General features: G+C 45.3%; 1 long non-coding RNA gene across 1 annotated transcript in view; it reads left to right on the top strand.

The window, feature by feature from the left end:
• LOC124037072 overlaps nt 1-17,539 on the top strand; it is a 41,911-nt gene that overhangs the window by 8,935 nt on the left and 15,437 nt on the right. Inside the window, exon 2 of the long non-coding RNA XR_006839107.1 lies at nt 14,888-15,029. This is a non-coding gene — a long non-coding RNA (uncharacterized LOC124037072). The remainder of the gene's footprint in view (nt 1-14,887; nt 15,030-17,539) is intronic.

The following is a 17,539-nucleotide window of genomic DNA, read 5'->3' as shown; positions in this document are numbered from 1 at the left end:
CTGTCGCCATCTGAGCGCAACTATGATGTGGGTAACCGTGAACTGCTCGCCATCCGCTTAGCCCTAGGCGAATGGCGACAGTGGTTGGAGGGGGCGACCGTTCCTTTTGTCGTTTGGACAGACCATAAGAACCTTGAGTACATCCGTTCTGCCAAACGACTTAATGCCCGTCAAGCTCGTTGGGCGTTGTTTTTCGCTCGTTTCGAGTTTGTGATTTCTTACCGTCCGGGTAGCAAGAACACCAAGCCTGATGCCTTATCCCGTCTGTTTAGTTCTTCTGTGGCTTCTACTGATCCCGAGGGGATTCTTCCTTATGGGCGTGTTGTCGGGTTAACAGTCTGGGGAATTGAAAGACAGGTTAAGCAAGCACTCACGCACACTGCGTCGCCGCGCGCTTGTCCTAGTAACCTCCTTTTCGTTCCTGTTTCCACTCGTCTGGCTGTTCTTCAGTGGGCTCACTCTGCCAAGTTAGCTGGTCATCCCGGTGTTCGAGGCACTCTTGCGTCTATTCGCCAGCGCTTTTGGTGGCCGACTCAGGAGCGTGACACGCGCCGTTTCGTGGCTGCTTGTTCGGTCTGCACTTTGCCGTTACAGGGCACAGACTGTGAGAGCCGCCAATAAACGCAGGATTAAGAGTCCAAGGTATTGTTGCGGCCAGAGAGTGTGGCTTTCCACTCGCAACCTTCCTCTTACGACAGCTTCTCGTAAGTTGACTCCGCGGTTCATTGGTCTGTTCCGTGTCTCCCAGGTCGTCAATCCTGTCGCTGTGCGACTGCTTCTTCCGCGACATCTTCTTCCGCGTCCATCCTGTCTTCCATGTCTCCTGTGTCAAGCCCTTTCTTCGCACCCCGTTCGTCTTCCCTCCCCCTCCCGTCCTTGTCGAGAGCGCACCTATTTACAAGGTACATAAGATCATGGACATGCGTTCTCGGGGACGGGGTCACCAATACTTAGTGGATTGGGAGGGTTACGGTCCTGAGGAGAGGAGTTGGGTTCCGTCTCGGGACGTGCTGGACCGTTCACTCATTGATGATTTCCTCCGTTGCCGCCAGGATTCCTCCTCGAGTGCGCCAGGAGGCGCTCGGTGAGTGGGGGGTACTGTCATGTTTTGTCATTTATTATCTTGTCTTGTCCCTGTGCTTCCCATTCTATTCGTTTCCCTCTGCTGGTCTTATTAGGTTCTTTCCCTCTTTCTATCCCTCTCTCTCCCCCTCCCTCTCTCACTCTCTCGCTCTCTCTTCTCTCTATCGTTCCGTTCCTGCTCCCAGCTGTTCCTATTCCCCTAATCAATCATTTAGTCTTCCCACACCTGTTCCCGATCCTTTCCCCTGATTAGAGTCCCTATTTCTTCCTTTGTGTTCCGTTCCTGTCCTGTCGGTTCCTTGTCTAGAATTCACCGTGCTGTGTTTGTGTATCGCCCTGTCATGTCGTGTTTTCCTCAGATGCTGCGTGGTGAGCAGGTGTCTGAGTCTGTCTGGTTCAAGTGCCTTCCCGAGGCAACCTGCTGTTCACCTGCTGTTCAAGATCGAGTCTCCAGTTTGTCCTCGTCATTTCGAGTGAAAGTTGTGTTTTTTGTTTGTATTTACTTTACTGGATTAAAGACTCTGTTTTCGCCAAGTCGCTTTTGGGTCCTCTTTCACCTGCATGACACATCAGACCAAAGGACAGATTTCCACCGGTCTAATGTCCATTGCTCGTGTTTCTTGGCCCAAGCAAGTCTCTTCTTCTTATTGGTGTCCTTTAGTAGTGGTTTCTGTATACCACCCCTACCTTATCACAACACAACTGATTGGCTCAAACGCATTAAGAAGGAAACAAATTCCACAAATTAACTGTCATCAAGGCAAATTGTGACAACTTTGAAGAATCTCAAATATAAAATATATTTTGATTTGTTTAGCACTTTTTTTGCTTACTACATGATTCCATGTGTGTTATTTCATAGTTTTGATGTCTTAACTGTTATTCTACAATATAGAAATAGTAAAAAATAAAGAAAAACCCTTGAATGAGTAGGTGTCCAAACTTTTGACTGGTACTGTATATCTATATATATGTTTTTTTAATATTATTTTTTGCTAATAGGCAAACTTTAAAACAGGCTACTGTGGAGTTTGGAGGATTATTGAGTTCACATTCTCCTAGCACTTTAAAAACTATACCCGTTCCGACAACATGCTTTGTCCAGTGTCCCTCCATTCCCTCCCTTCATGTCTTCAATGACTCACACCTGATGATGCAGTGTATTGCGTCATGTACTGCTATATACTGTAGATGGGCAAGTGGCCACTATTTGATAGCTCCTCATTGTTTGGTATTATTACCATGCAAGCATGTTGCCGGCCCCTGCTCTACATCATCTGTTGTTGGGTGGAAACACCAGTCGGGGTGGATTTTCTATGGCCCTCATTTCCTGAACTCCTTCCCTAGACCTAAACATACACTGAGGCCCCAATCCTAGTGCCTCAGTGCAGGCCATTCATGTCCCTCCAGATGGTTCTATTCAGAGCTGGCCTAAATATCCCTCCCAAAGCCTGTGTGGGGATGTGCTGGAACACCTTACCATAGAAGCTACAAGCCTGACTCTGGACACCTATTGTTCTCAGCAGAAATGAAACAGACAATTCTACTATGAGTCTTCTCTTCTAAGAGCTGGGGCCAAATCACACACAGACAAACACACATATCCCTCCAGTAAAATACTACAATTATTTTGGATAAACTCCGGTTTGATAATAAGGACAACAACAGCATGTCTTGACAGTATCATTGGATATGAACATAATTTCTTATCCAGCCATAACTCTATACAGACTAAATAACTATACCAGGTTAAGATTGGCATTTCTGTTGATCTGGAGAGAATATGAATCTGGAGAGAATCTGGAGAGATCTGGAGGGAATAAGAAAATAGTAAAATAATGAATCACTTCTGAAATAATGGGTCTGTTCTGTTCAGTGGTCACATCTCCAGATTCCTCAGGGCCAGATGTCTACAGTACTGTACTAGTGGAAGCCCGCGAGGCCTCTATGAATGGAACAATGCAGAGAAACAGCACCAGAGCACTGTTGATTAACGTAAACATCCTGCTTGCGTGTGTGTGTGTGTGTGTGTGTGTGTGTGTGTGTGTGTGTGTGTGTGTGTGTGTGTGTGTGTGTGTGTGTGTGTGTGTGTGTGTGTGTGTGTGTGTGTGTGTGTGTGTGTGTGCGCGCACATGTGGATGGTGATTACCATGACAGCATCGAGTGTGTTAGATCAGAGTGTGCGGTCCACCACCGTACATCACCAGTGCCGAGCTCCCTGCCATACACGACTCTATACCAGGCGGTATCAGAACAAGGCCCTAAAAATGATCAAAGACTCCAGCCACACAAGTCATAGACTGTTCTTTTTGCTACCACACAGCAAGAGCTCACGGTGCACCAAGCCTGGAACCAACAGCACCCTGAACAGCTTCTATCCCCAAGCTATAAGACTGCTACATAGTTAACCAAATAGCTACCCGGACTATCTGCATTGACGCTGTTCAGGGTGCTGAACACGGCTACTGCTTATTATCTATCCTCTTGCCTCGTCATTACTCATAGTGTATTTATTCCTCGTGTTATTATTTTTCTCTCTGCATTGTTGGGAAGGGACCATCAGTTAGCATTTTACTGTTAGTCTACACCTGTTGTTCACGAAGCATGTGACAAATAAAATTGGATTTGATTTGACTGCTGAGATACAAACATTGTCGAAGGCAACGTGTTGACAGAGTTGGGATCAGATAAGGAATTCAATCAACTGTCACGCCCTGACCATAGAGAGCCCTTGGAGTCTCTATAGTGGTTTAGGTCAGGGTGTGACTAGGGGGGTGTTCTAGAATGTGTATTTCTATGTTGGTGGTTTTGTATGATTCCCAATTAGAGGCAGCTGGTAACCGTTGCCTCTAATTGGGGATCATATTTAGGAAGCCCTATCTCCCACCTGCTTTGTGGGATATTGTTTGTGTTAATGTGTTTGGGCACTAAGTCTTCACGTTCTTTAAGTTTTGTTTCTAGTTTCACTTTGTATTAAAAAGATGTGTAACTCAATGCACGCTGCGCCTTGGTCCGCTCATTTTGAAGTTTGTGACACTTGTGTGTGTTCTACAGCTGTTCTTCGTCTCTAATTGAGAGGCATGCTAATCGTCATTGGTGGTTCAAAGGAACCTCTCTAGGGAAATATATTCTAATACGAGATAAAAAACATATTCCCACACAGGATTCTTGCAGTCAGCTTTATAGTCACATACATAGTGTAACCTGGCACATTCTACAGTATAGAGAATGCTTATGTTTCAACTCTCAGCAACTGATGATTTTGTTTGTACTTAAAAACCAGTTGGAAGTCATTATCTTTCACCAGAAAGACTGCATTCATCTGTGGACAAGTCAATACTAAATAGTTTCATGACTTAGGCGCAACCAGTTTAGCTTCCTTCCCTCTCCTCTTCCTTACCTGGGCTCGAACCAGGGACCCTCTGCACACATCGACAAGCTAGTTTGACTTGCAATTAGAGAAACAAGTTTTGGAAAAAGTAACAAAACAAAACATGTTTTATTATTACCCGAAACAATATATTTATCCTGTCTTGAATTAAAAGTCCAAAATAAATGCAATCTCTGATGAGAGACAGGCTCTCCTCCATCATGTGTTACAAACACTACACTTGTTTGTTCAGTAGCGGGGCAAGACTCCATTAAGATGACTTACTCAGTAATGAAATGAAATACGCTTCGATGTGATCGGGACATGAGAGGAAATAGATAGAACAATGAGAGTTTAGTTAGATTCTTTTTGTTGATAACACAGTGGGTTATGGCATGGATTTTGACAGCGGAAGCGCAGCCTATCCAGCCGTGACACACATTGCCCATATGCACATAGAATAAGAGATGTGGTTTTTGTGCCCATAAATCTCATATTTAGAAACATAAAAAGTGTAATGTTTTTTTCCATTTGTTTCATTTGATTAAATAAACAAGCGTAGCCTCCCATCCTCTTACTGAAAGGCAGTTGTTTTTTGTCATACCCAATGCATTCGCCAAGTAGTCAAGACTATCAGTAAAGGGTTTAGCTCGTGAGACTGATTTAAAAAGCAGTCTCAAGCTTTAAGCTTTATTCAAAGATTTGGCAGCAGCAAACAGTGACATCCCCTTTTTATCTATGTAGGCTACTACATTATTTTAGCCAGCTTCTGTTATAATTTTGTATGTGCATAAAAAACCCTCCATATAGGCTATATGCCATGAAATGAGAGATTAAAAAATCCATTGACATTCAATTAAAAACATTCAAGTTATTTTCCTGTAATATTTGCGTGTTTTCCGTTTCGTTTGATTAAAAAACAAGGCCACACTTACCCTACTATAAAGAAAGCTTGTTCAACAACAATGCATCTGGTGTCTTTCTTATCCTGGCTTTTCATTAGCCAAGGAGCCTATCCATAAAATATTTCTAATGTTCTACTTGTGAGGCTTTTGCCGAATTGCATTATTCACAATTCACATAGGCCTACCTGCAGTGCATACTCCATTCACAATTCATATAGGCCTACCTGCAGTGCATACTCCATTCACAATACACATAGGCCTACCTGCAGTGCATACTCCATTCACAATTCATATAGGCCTACCTGCAGTGCATACTCCATTCACAATTCATATAGGCCTACCTGCAGTGCATACTCCATTCACAATACACATAGGACTACCTGCAGTGCATACTCCATTCACAATTCACATAGGCCTACCTGCAGTGCATACTCCATTCACAATTCACATAGGCCTACCTGCAGTGCATACTCCATTCACAATTCATATAGGCCTACCTGCAGTGCATACTCCATTCACAATACACATAGGCCTACCTGCAGTGCATACTCCATTCACAATACACATAGGCCTACCTGCAGTGCATACTCCATTCACAATACACATAGGCCTACCTGCAGTGCATACTCCATTCACAATTCATATAGGCCTACCTGCAGTGCATACTCCATTCACAATTCATATAGGCCTACCTGCAGTGCATACTCCATTCACAATACACATAGGCCTACCTGCAGTGCATACTCCATTCACAATTCATATAGGCCTACCTGCAGTGCATACTCCATTCACAATTCACATAGGCCTACCTGCAGTGCATACTCCATTCACAATTCATATAGGCCTACCTGCAGTGCATACTCCATTCACAATTCACATAGGCCTACCTGCAGTCCATACTCCATTCACAATTCACATAGGCCTACCTGCAGTGCATATTCCATTCACAATTCATATAGGCCTACCTGCAGTGCATATTCCATTCACAATTCATATAGGCCTACCTTTACATTTACATTTACATTTAAGTCATTTAGCAGACGCTCTTATCCAGAGCGACTTACAAATTGGTGCATTCACCTTATGACATCCAGTGGGACAGTCACTTAACAATAGTGCATCTAAAACTTAGGGGGGGTAGGGTGAGAGGGATTACTTAACCTATCCTAGGTATTCCTTAAAGAGGTGGGGTTTCAGGTGTCTCCGGAAGGTGGTGATTGACTCCGCTGTCCTGGCGTCGTGAGGGAGTTTGTTCCACCATTGGGGGGCCAGGGCAGCGAACAGTTTTGACTGGGCTGAGCGGGAGCTGTACTTCCTCAGTGGTAGGGAGGCGAGCAGGCCAGAGGTGGATGAACGCAGTGCCCTTGTTTGGGTGTAGGGCCTGATCAGAGCCTGGAGGTACTGAGGTGCCGTTCCCCTCACAGCTCCGTAGGCAAGCACCATGGTCTTGTAGCGGATGCGAGCTTCAACTGGAAGCCAGTGGAGAGAACGGAGGAGCGGGGTGACGTGAGAGAACTTGGGAAGGTTGAACACCAGACGGGCTGCGGCGTTCTGGATGAGTTGAAGGGGTTTAATGGCACAGGCAGGGAGCCCAGCCAACAGCGAGTTGCAGTAATCCAGACGGGAGATGACAAGTGCCTGGATTAGGACCTGCGCCGCTTCCTGTGTGAGGCAGGGTCGTACTCTGCGGATGTTGTAGAGCATGAACCTACAGGAACGGGCCACCGCCTTGATGTTAGTAGAGAACGACAGGGTGTTGTCCAGGATCACGCCAAGGTTCTTGGCGCTCTGGGAGGAGGACACAATGGAGTTGTCGACCGTGATGGCGAGATCATGGAACGGGCAGTCCTTCCCCGGGAGGAAGAGCAGCTCCGTCTTGCCGAGGTTCAGCTTGAGGTGGTGATCCGTCATCCACACTGATATGTCTGCCAGACATGCAGAGATGCGATTCGCCACCTGGTCATCAGAAGGGGGAAAGGAGAAGATTAATTGTGTGTCGTCTGCATAGCAATGATAAGAGAGACCATGTGAGGTTATGACAGAGCCAAGTGACTTGGTGTATAGCGAGAATAGGAGAGGGCCAAGAACAGAGCCCTGGGGGACACCAGTGGTGAGAGCGCGTGGTGAGGAGACAGATTCTCGCCACGCCACCTGGTAGGAGCGACCTGTCAGGTAGGACGCAATCCAAGCGTGGGCCGCGCCGGAGATGCCCAACTCGGAGAGGGTGGAGAGGAGGATCTGATGGTTCACAGTATCGAAGGCAGCCGATAGATCTAGAAGGATGAGAGCAGAGGAGAGAGAGTTAGCTTTAGCAGTGCGGAGCGCCTCCGTGATACAGAGGAGAGCAGTCTCAGTTGAATGACTAGTCTTGAAACCTGACTGATTTGGATCAAGAAGGTCATTCAGAGAGAGATAGCGGGAGAGCTGGCCAAGGACGGCACGTTCAAGAGTTTTGGAGAGAAAAGAAAGAAGGGATACTGGTCTGTAATTGTTGACATCGGAGGGATCGAGTGTAGGTTTTTTCAGAAGGGGTGCAACTCTCGCTCTCTTGAAGACGGAAGGGACGTAGCCAACGGTCAGGGATGAGTTGATGAGCGAGGTGAGGTAAGGGAGAAGGTCTCCGGAAATGGTCTGGAGAAGAGAGGAGGGGATAGGGTCAAGCGGGCAGGTTGTTGGGCGGCCGGCCGTCACAAGACGCGAGATTTCATCTGGAGAGAGAGGGGAGAAAGAGGTCAGAGCACAGGGTAGGGCAGTGTGAGCAGAACCAGCGGTGTCGTTTGACTTAGCAAACGAGGATCGGATGTCGTCGACCTTCTTTTCAAAATGGTTGACGAAGTCATCTGCAGAGAGGGAGGAGGGGGGGAGGGGGCGGAGGATTCAGGAGGGAGGAGAAGGTGGCAAAGAGCTTCCTAGGGTTAGAGGCAGATGCTTGGAATTTAGCGTGGTAGAAAGTGGCTTTAGCAGCAGAGACAGAGGAGGAAAATGTAGAGAGGAGGGAGTGAAAGGATGCCAGGTCCGCAGGGAGGCGAGTTTTCCTCCATTTCCGCTCGGCTGCCCGGAGCCCTGTTCTGTGAGCTCGCAATGAGTCATCGAGCCACGGAGCGGGAGGGGAGGACCGAGCCGGCCTGGAGGATAGGGGACATAGAGAGTCAAGGGATGCAGAGAGGGAGGAGAGGAGGGTTGAGGAGGCAGAATCAGGAGATAGGTGGGAGAAGGTTTGAGCGGAGGGAAGAGATGATAGGATGGAAGAGGAGAGAGTAGCGGGGGAGTCCATACTCCATTCACAATTCACATAGGCCTACCTACAGTGCATATTCCATTCACAATTCATATAGGCCTACCTGCAGTTCATACTACATTCACAATTCACATAGGCCTACCTGCAGTGCATACTCCATTCACAATTCATATAGGCCTACCTGCAGTGCATACTCCATTCACAATTCATATAGGCCTACCTGCAGTGGATATTCCATTCACAATTCATATAGGCCTACCTGCAGTGGATACGCCATTCACAATTCATATAGGCCTACCTGCAGTGGATACTCCATTCACAATTCACATAGGTCCTACCTGCAGTGGATATTCCATTCACAATTCATATAGGCCTACCTGCAGTGCATACTCCATTCACAATTCACATAGGCCTACATTCAGTGCATACTCCATTCACAATTCATATAGGCCTACCTGCAGTGGATACTCCATTCACAATTCATATAGGCCTACCTGCAGTTCATACTCCATTCACAATTCATATAGGCCTACCTGCAGTGGATACTCCATTCACAATTCATATAGGCCTACCTGCAGTCCATACTCCATTCACAATTCATATATGCCTATCTGAAGTGGATACTCCATTCACAATTCATATAGGCCTACCTGCAGTCCATACTCCATTCATAATTCACATAGGCCTACCTGCAGTGCATACTCCATTCACAATTCACATAGGCCTACCTGCAGTGCATACTTCATTCACAATTCACATAGGCCTACCTGCAGTGCATACTCCATTCACAATTCACATAGGCCTATCTGCAGTGCATACTCCATTCACAATTCACATAGGCCTACCTGCAGTCCATACTCCATTCGGCTTGTATCCATCTGCATTTCCAAAGAGCGCCTTTTTGCCCGATTACCAAAGACACTCTCCTCCAAACATCGGCTATTAAAATGATTCAGTCCTATAATGGCATGTCAGTGGTAGGCCTGCAGGCTATATCTTGCTTATTGAGAACGTGCCACACACATACAGTACAATTTAAAGGAGTCTAAGTATTTTTTTATTTGAGGAGAAGTGCAGCGCCTAAAGGCCAATAGGCCTACTCTTTGAAGCCAATTACAACAATGTTGACTGTCAACACTGCAAAGATATTTTACTGTTGCTATCACGTTATTGAAGAAAATGCTATTTAAACTGTTGTATCAATCCACAATGGTCTAGGAGAATATTCTGAGCCACTAGCCGAATTGTGTTAGGTTTGTTAAAATAGAGCCCCTAGTGTAATACAGCAGTGACACAACATAAACTCATCAAAAAAAGAAACATCCTCTCACTGTCAACTGCGTTAATTTTCAGAAAACTTAACATGTGTAAATATTTGTATGAACATAACAAGACTCAACAACAGACATAAACTGAACAAGTTCCACAGACATGTGACTAACAGAAATTGAATAATGTGTCCCTGAACAAAGGGAGGGTCAAAATCAAAAGTAACAGTCAGTATTTGTTGTGGCCACCAGCTGCATTAAAGTACTGCAGTGCATCTCCTCCTCGTAGACTGCACCAGATTTGCCAGTTCTTGCTGTGAGATGTGACCCCACTCTTACACCAAGGCACCTGCAAGTTCCCGGACACTTCTGGGGGGGAATGGCCCTAGCCCTCACCCTCTGATCCAACAGGTTCCAGACGTGCTCAATGGGATTGTGATCCGGGCTCTTCGCTGGCCGTGGCAGAACACTGACATTCCTGTCTTGCAGGAAATCACGCACAGAACGAGCAATATGGCTGGTGGCATTGTCAGGCTGTAGGGTCATGTCAGGATGAGCCTGCAGGAAGGGTACCACATGAGGGAGGAGGATGTCTTCCCTGTAACGCACAGCGTTGAGATTGCCTGCAATGACAACAAGCTCAGTCAGATGATGCTGTGACACACCATCCCAGACCATGATGGACCCTCCACCTCCAAATCAATCCCGCTCTAGAGTTTAAGCCTCGGTGTTACGCTCATTCCTTCGACGATAAACGCGAATCCGACCATCACCCCAGGTGAGACCCAGACACATCAGAGAAGAGCAGTTTTGCCAATCCTGTCTGGTCCAGCGACGGTGGGTTTGTGCCCATAGACAACGTTGTTGCCGGTGATGTCTGGTGAGGACCTGCCTTACAACAGGCCTACAAGCCCTCAGTCCAGCCTCTCTCAGCCTATTGCGGACAGTCTGAGCACTTATGGAGCGATTGTGCATTCCTGGTGTAACTTGGTTAGTTGTTGTTGCCATCCTGTATCTGTCCTGCAGGTGTGATGTTCGGATGTACCGATCCTGTGCAGTTGTTGTTACACGTTGTCTGCCACTGCGAGAACGATCAGCTGTCCGTCCTGTCTCCCTGTAGCACTGTCTTAGACGTCTCACAGTACAGACCTTGCAATTTATTGCCCTGACGACATCTGCAGTCCTCATGCCTCCTTGCAGCCATACCTAAGGCACGTTCACGCAGATTAGCAGGGACCCTGGGCATCTTTCTTTTGGTGTTTTTCAGAGTCAGTAGAAAGGCCTCTTTAGTGTCCTAAGTTTTCATAACTGTGACCTTAATTGCCTACTGTCTGTAAGCTGTTATTGTCTTAACAACCATTCCACAGGTGCATGTTCATTAATTGTTTTTGGTTCATTAATTGTATATTAATTGTTTACGAATTATCTTTTTTGAAAGACAGGGTCCTGAAAAGGGCTGTTTCTTTTTTTGCTGAGTTGATATATTTTTAACTATCTTCTCTGTGTCATATGTTTTTAATTTTCTGATCTACTGAAATGAGGATTTTAATCACCAATATTGGGGGGAAACAAAAATATATTTTTTATGCATCTTGTAGAATTTTGACATAATACATTTTTTTAAACAGATCAAGTATCTGTTGTGAGGGTTCGAGCTGTTGCTCTGAAAGCCTCTCTGATGATGGATATCATGACGGAAAATACAGTACCAGTAAAGTTTGGACACAGCTACTCATTCAATATTTTGTATTTTATTTTGATTCATTTCTACATTGTTGAATAATAGTGAAGATATCAACACTATGAAATAATACATATGGAATCATGTAGTAACCAAAAAAGTGTTAAATAAATTAAATGTTATACTTCATAGTAGTCACCCTTTGCCTTGATCATAGCTTTGCACACTTTTGGCATTCTCTCAACCAGCTTACTGGAGTAGTCACCTGGAATGCATTTCAATTAAAAGGTGTGCCTTGTTAAAAGTTAATTTGTTGAATTTCCTTCCTTCTTAATGCATTTGAGCCAATCAGTTAGGGGTGGTGAAATACCAAGTCCATATTATGGAAAGAACAGCTCAAATAAGGAAAGATAAACGGCAGTCCATCATTACTTTAAGACATGAAGGTCAGTCAATACAGAATGTTTCAAGAACTTCGAAAGATTCTTCAAATGGAGTCTCAAAAACCATCAAGTGCTATGATAAAACTGGCTCTCATGATGACCGGCACAGGAAAGGAAGATCCAGAGTCACCTCTGCTGCAGAGGATAAGTTCATTAGACTTACCAGACTCAGAAATTGCAGCCAAATAAATGCTAAGTAACGGACACATCGCAACATCATTAGACCGGTTAAAATCTGTCCTTTGGTCTGATGAGTCCAAATTTGAGATTTTTGGTTCCAACCGCCGTGTCTTTGTGAGACGCAGAGTAGATGAACGAATGATCTCCGCATGTGTGGTTCCCACCGTGAAGCATGAAGGAGGAGGTGTGATGGTGTGGGGGTGCTTTGAATTCAAGGCACACTTATGCTGCATGGCTACCTCAGCATTCTGCAGCGATACACCATTCCATCTGGTCCCATCTTAGTGGCACCATCATTTGTTTTTCAACAGGACAATGACCCAACACACTTCCAGGCTGTGTCAGGGCCATTTGACCAAGAAGGAGAGTGATGGAGTGCTGAATCAGATGACCTGGCCTCCATAATCACCCGACCTCAACCCAATTGAGATGGTTTGGGATGAGTTGAACCGCAGAGTGAAGGAAAGGCAGCCAACAAGTGCTCAGCATACTTGGGAACTCCTTCAAGTCTGTTGGAATAGCATTCCAGGTGAAGCTGGTTGAGGGAATGCCAAGAGTGTGCAAAGCTGTCATCAAGGCAAAGGGTGGCTTCCTGCTTTTACCTCCACACTATCATAGTCCTTCATTTGTTTAACACTTTTTTTTGTTTGTGTGTTATTTCATAGTTTTGATGTCTTCACTATTATTCTACAATATAGAACATAGTAAAAATAAAGAAGAACCCTTGAATGAGTAGGTGTGTCCAAATGTTTGACTGGTTCTGTATATAGACACAAAAACAAAAAAATCACAACATTTGTGAACTAGGCTTTTATTACTCCTGTATGAGCTGAGAAAGTGAATCCTCAGCAAGCCAATCAGGTGGGGACCCTCAGGACACATGACTTCACATATGTACGTACCCAACATCGAAAACATTTGAAAATGTATTCACTCTACTGTAAATCGCTTTGGATAAGGGCGTCTGCTCAATTACTCAAATGTACATGTAAATGTAAAAATCACTTAGCGTGATTGAGGAGGCAGAGAGGACCTGGTGACACCTACTGCACCAACCACTCAGTGGCTCTTAAGGGAATTGGATCATTCTGATGTGGATGTCATGTCTAGGGCAACAGCGCTAATACCTTTGTCAATCATATGGTGGTTCCTCATTAGTTATGGTTGAGTGTCGATGGGTGTCAGTGGTAGGGTGTAACTTTGCCATAGTATATGAATAAGAAATGTCATTACTAATTATATTACTGGCCATCAATTTATTTATTCTTGACCGAGCTTTGTTTTTTATTTTACTCCTCTGTTTAGCCACTGATTCAAAAAGTCTGCTTTCCATGTGTTATGCAACTGCAAACAAATGACATGTTGAACAGGCATTTCCTAATGGCTTGGCATGGTTCATTGTACCAACAGACGTTGTGTATTACACTCCAACTCCATTTTCTGTGTGTTTCTGTAAAACAGCATGACCATAATGATGGTAATGAGAGAGTGTGTGGCACCATTGAATGCTTCCCCAGTGTCAACAATTCCAGGGAAGAGCCTCTACTCAGCTATTCCATCCCAGGGTTGTGAAGACGCAATGCGTCTCACTGTGTGTTCTGTCTGACATTGACATACATGATTGAGATGAATGGGGGATGAACCTGCCCCCTGTTTTACTCTGCTGATTGCTTCACCCCAGGAGCACCATCCCGGTCAGTGGGCTCAGCTGGGGGAACACACTGCAGGTTGGATTAACTAACTACAACTTTACCACCTCATTGTCGCCTTCAGGGTTTATGACCCATGCTATGAGCCTCCATCTCCACTTTATAGAGCATTGTTTGAGTATGTAGAGAGAGGCCCTATTATAGTCTGGAGAGGGCTGCACTCTGCAGGAGTTTGGCACAAGTTTCCCATTGGTTGGAGTGGAGAGAGCAAAGGAATATTTCAATACGATGCCTCCTGTAACAGCAAGAATTCTCGTCAAGCAATGATACAGCTACAATATGATTAATATACAGTAAAGACTGGCAGTGCTTTAAGCTAAAGTTGTCTGTTGTCCAACTTGATATACACGCCACCTCTCATTTAGTGTTGCTGTGATGCTGCTGGTCAGTCAGAGTGAGCCTGGTTGTGATGGAGTGTGTCTGGCTGAGCTGAGCGGTGGGAAGAGGACACTTCAGCTGGCATAGAGAACACTTGACAAAGCACTTCTCTGCCTGAGAGTTGACCAGACTGGCCTTTACCTGGCTGGCAAGCCCAAGTAATAACTATAATAGCATCTCTCCAATGGCCATCTCTCGTTCTTTGCCAAGTTATTAAAGTTGTATTGTTTAACACGTAATCCCTATATTACAGAATTTTTTTTTTGAAACTGATGACAATGTTTTAGATAATGTTTGATAAGTATCTTATTAAACCCTTATTTCTGTTTTCACACATTTCTAACCATTCTGAACATTGAGGAAAGCTTTTTTCTCATATGAGAAAAGTGTGTGAACTGACAGCTCAATTATTCGTTCATGGCAGGGTCTTCAGGCTGTGAGTCGGCCAATAGTGCTGCACTGTATATTCCCCATTATGCAGAGTAAAATGAAAGCGGATGACATCATCTGCTGTTGGTTCCTTTAATGTGGTTTTGATGACTGGTTTGCCTCTCTGTTCTTCACTACAAACAGATGTAGCAGCCATCCTGAGTGGGTAATAATGGTGATGCTGTTCCTGGTCCTCTCCTCAGGTGACAGAGGCCCCAGGAGAGGGAGAGGCTGGCCTGGCGGTAGGCTGGCAGCATGAAGCACCTAGCCATCTCCAAGTGGCTCAGTCAGCTGGGTCTGCCGCAGTACTGCACTCTGTTTGACGACGACTATGATGGGGTGGAGGTAAAAGCAGATGTCAGCCTGATTCACTATGTAGACACTGCACACTCAGGCACGTACATACACACACAAACACAGACACACACATAAAAGCATGCACAGTAAAGGACACATACGTAGACTCCGCTGCCTATGCAGGTCAGTGGAAAAGACTGCTAAAGCACAGCAGTGGGTCTCAAATGAACTACTTAGTTTACCAAAAGCAGTTAAAGTATACTGAACAAAAATATAAACGCAACATGCAAAGTGTTTCATGAGCTGGAACAAAAGTTCTCAGACATTTTCAATATTCCCAAAATATTACTTCTCTCAAATTTTGTGCACAAATTTAGTTTACATCCCTGTTAGTGAGCATTTCTCCTTTTCCATCCCAATCCATCCACCTGACAGGTTTGGCATATCAAAGATCTGATCAACACAGGTGCACGTTGTGCTGGAGACAATAAAAGTCCACTCTAAAATGTGCATTTTTGTCACACAACACAATGCCACTGATGTCTCAAGTTTTGATGGAGCGTGTAATTGGCATGCTGACTGCAGGAATGTCCACCAGAGTTGTTGCCAGAGTTGTCTACCATAAGCCGCCTCCAACGTCGTTTTAGAGAGTTTGGCAGTACGTCCAACTGACCTCACAACCGCAGACCACGTGTATGATGTTGTGTGTGCGAGCGGTTTGCTGATGTCAATGTTGTGAACAAAGTGCCCCCATGGTGGTGGTGGTGGGGTTACGGTATGGGCAGGCATAAGCTATGGACAATGAACACAATTGCATTTAATTGATGGCAATTTCAAATATACAGAGATACAGTGGCGAGATCCTGATGCCCATTGTCGTGCCATTCATCCGTCGCCATCACCTAATGTTTCAGCATGATAATGCACAGCCTCATGCTGCAAGGATCTGTACACAATTCCTGGAAGCTGAAAATGACCTGCATACTCACCAGACATGTCACCCATTGACCATGTTTGTGATGCGACACGGAAGCCCAGCTAGCCTAGCTAGCCTGGCAGTCTCAAATGGAGGTCGCTATTGAACATTTTCAACGCTGCAGGAGCTGTGTCTATTTTGTTTTATTTCGGGAAAATGTGGACCGCCTGGACTTTCAATGTAGCAACTGTTAGCTTGCAGTGGACAACTTAGCAAACAAGTAGTGAACCTACACATGCTACTGGGAAATCCACGCCCGCCTACTTTTTATTTTTCTTCTACCCCAGTAGCCGGACGCCGCTTTGATCTGGTGGGTAGGCTCTCCACAGCCGACTGGCCTCCACTCTGCAGGGATCCCTCCCCTTTCCTGGAGAACGGAGCTAGTAGGATGCTACTGGATGACTTGGTGGATGTTCCTGTTCTCGGTCAAACCAACCAGCCATGGAGATATTTCATTTTCCATGGAGATGTTAACGGACACGGATCCAGAGGTTCCGGCATTTTCTTCCTTAGGGACTTCCGATTCACCATCGGATCTGGAGTTACCTGCATCTTTGTCCTCTGTTCTTTCTCCCTCTCCGATGGCTCCCACCCTCATCAGACCTTGAGACTGCCTGAGAGATCAGCCCATCCACGATGGATACTACAGCCGGCTCGATTCCATTGGGCTCCAACGCCCTTCGGGCCTCGAAGGGTCTTCTAAACCACTTGAGGTGAAAGAACGGCCGGTCCTCCCCGGTTTCACCAGCTGTCATCATCGGCAGCTCTATGGTGAGAAACAAATTGGTTTCCAGTGCAAAAACCCTGTGCTACCCAGGAGCACAAGTACAGGACATTACAAGGTTGCTTCCGACTGTTCTACGACAGATGCCGGGAGCCGACGCCGTCATAGTCCATTTGGGGTCAAACAACATCAGGAGGGCAAGCTCGGAAATGGACTTCTAAACATTGATTTTAAAGAACTGATTCTAGCATTGAAAGATTCCAAAAAGCAGACAAACATTTCAGGTCCGGTACCATTTTTGGGCTGTGGGTGTGAAAGATTCAGCAGGCTACTGGAATTATACATCTGGCTAAAAGATTACTGTAGCTCTGTTGGAATCACTTTTATAGATAACTTTGACACCTTCTGGAAACGAAAGATACTCTACAGTCCATCCAAATCATTTTGTCTCCTCACAGTTCAAGGCTCCACTCAGGCAATGACTTATCAATGAGCCAACACCAGCTCAGTTAATACCTACCATTGTGACAATGAGTCGTCATAATGCTGCATGTAATGTACATCATCCCAGTGGCTTTTGCAGACCCAATGTAAGTAACTTAATTAATGTCCCACTAACTGCTCTGAATACCTCCGTTGATCCTACAGCTATTGTATGCAGTGTGCCTATGAACCAGAGTTACACTGTTAGCACTGAGGTGTGCCCTAGTAGGAAGTCCACTGTGTGCAGCTCCAATATAAATAACATTAGAAAGTCTACTTCTGATAAGCTTCCCAGTAAAGCATTAAAAGCAATCAAGCAACCCAGAAAAGTGCTAAAAATAGCCCATATTAACATATGTAGCCTAAGAAACAAGG

Source organism: Oncorhynchus gorbuscha, linkage group LG06, assembly GCF_021184085.1.
Source record: "Oncorhynchus gorbuscha isolate QuinsamMale2020 ecotype Even-year linkage group LG06, OgorEven_v1.0, whole genome shotgun sequence".
In the NCBI taxonomy this organism is placed as follows: domain Eukaryota; kingdom Metazoa; phylum Chordata; class Actinopteri; order Salmoniformes; family Salmonidae; genus Oncorhynchus; species Oncorhynchus gorbuscha.
The sequence above is the reverse complement of the archived record's forward strand: the minus strand, read 5'-3'. Positions and strand labels throughout refer to the sequence as shown.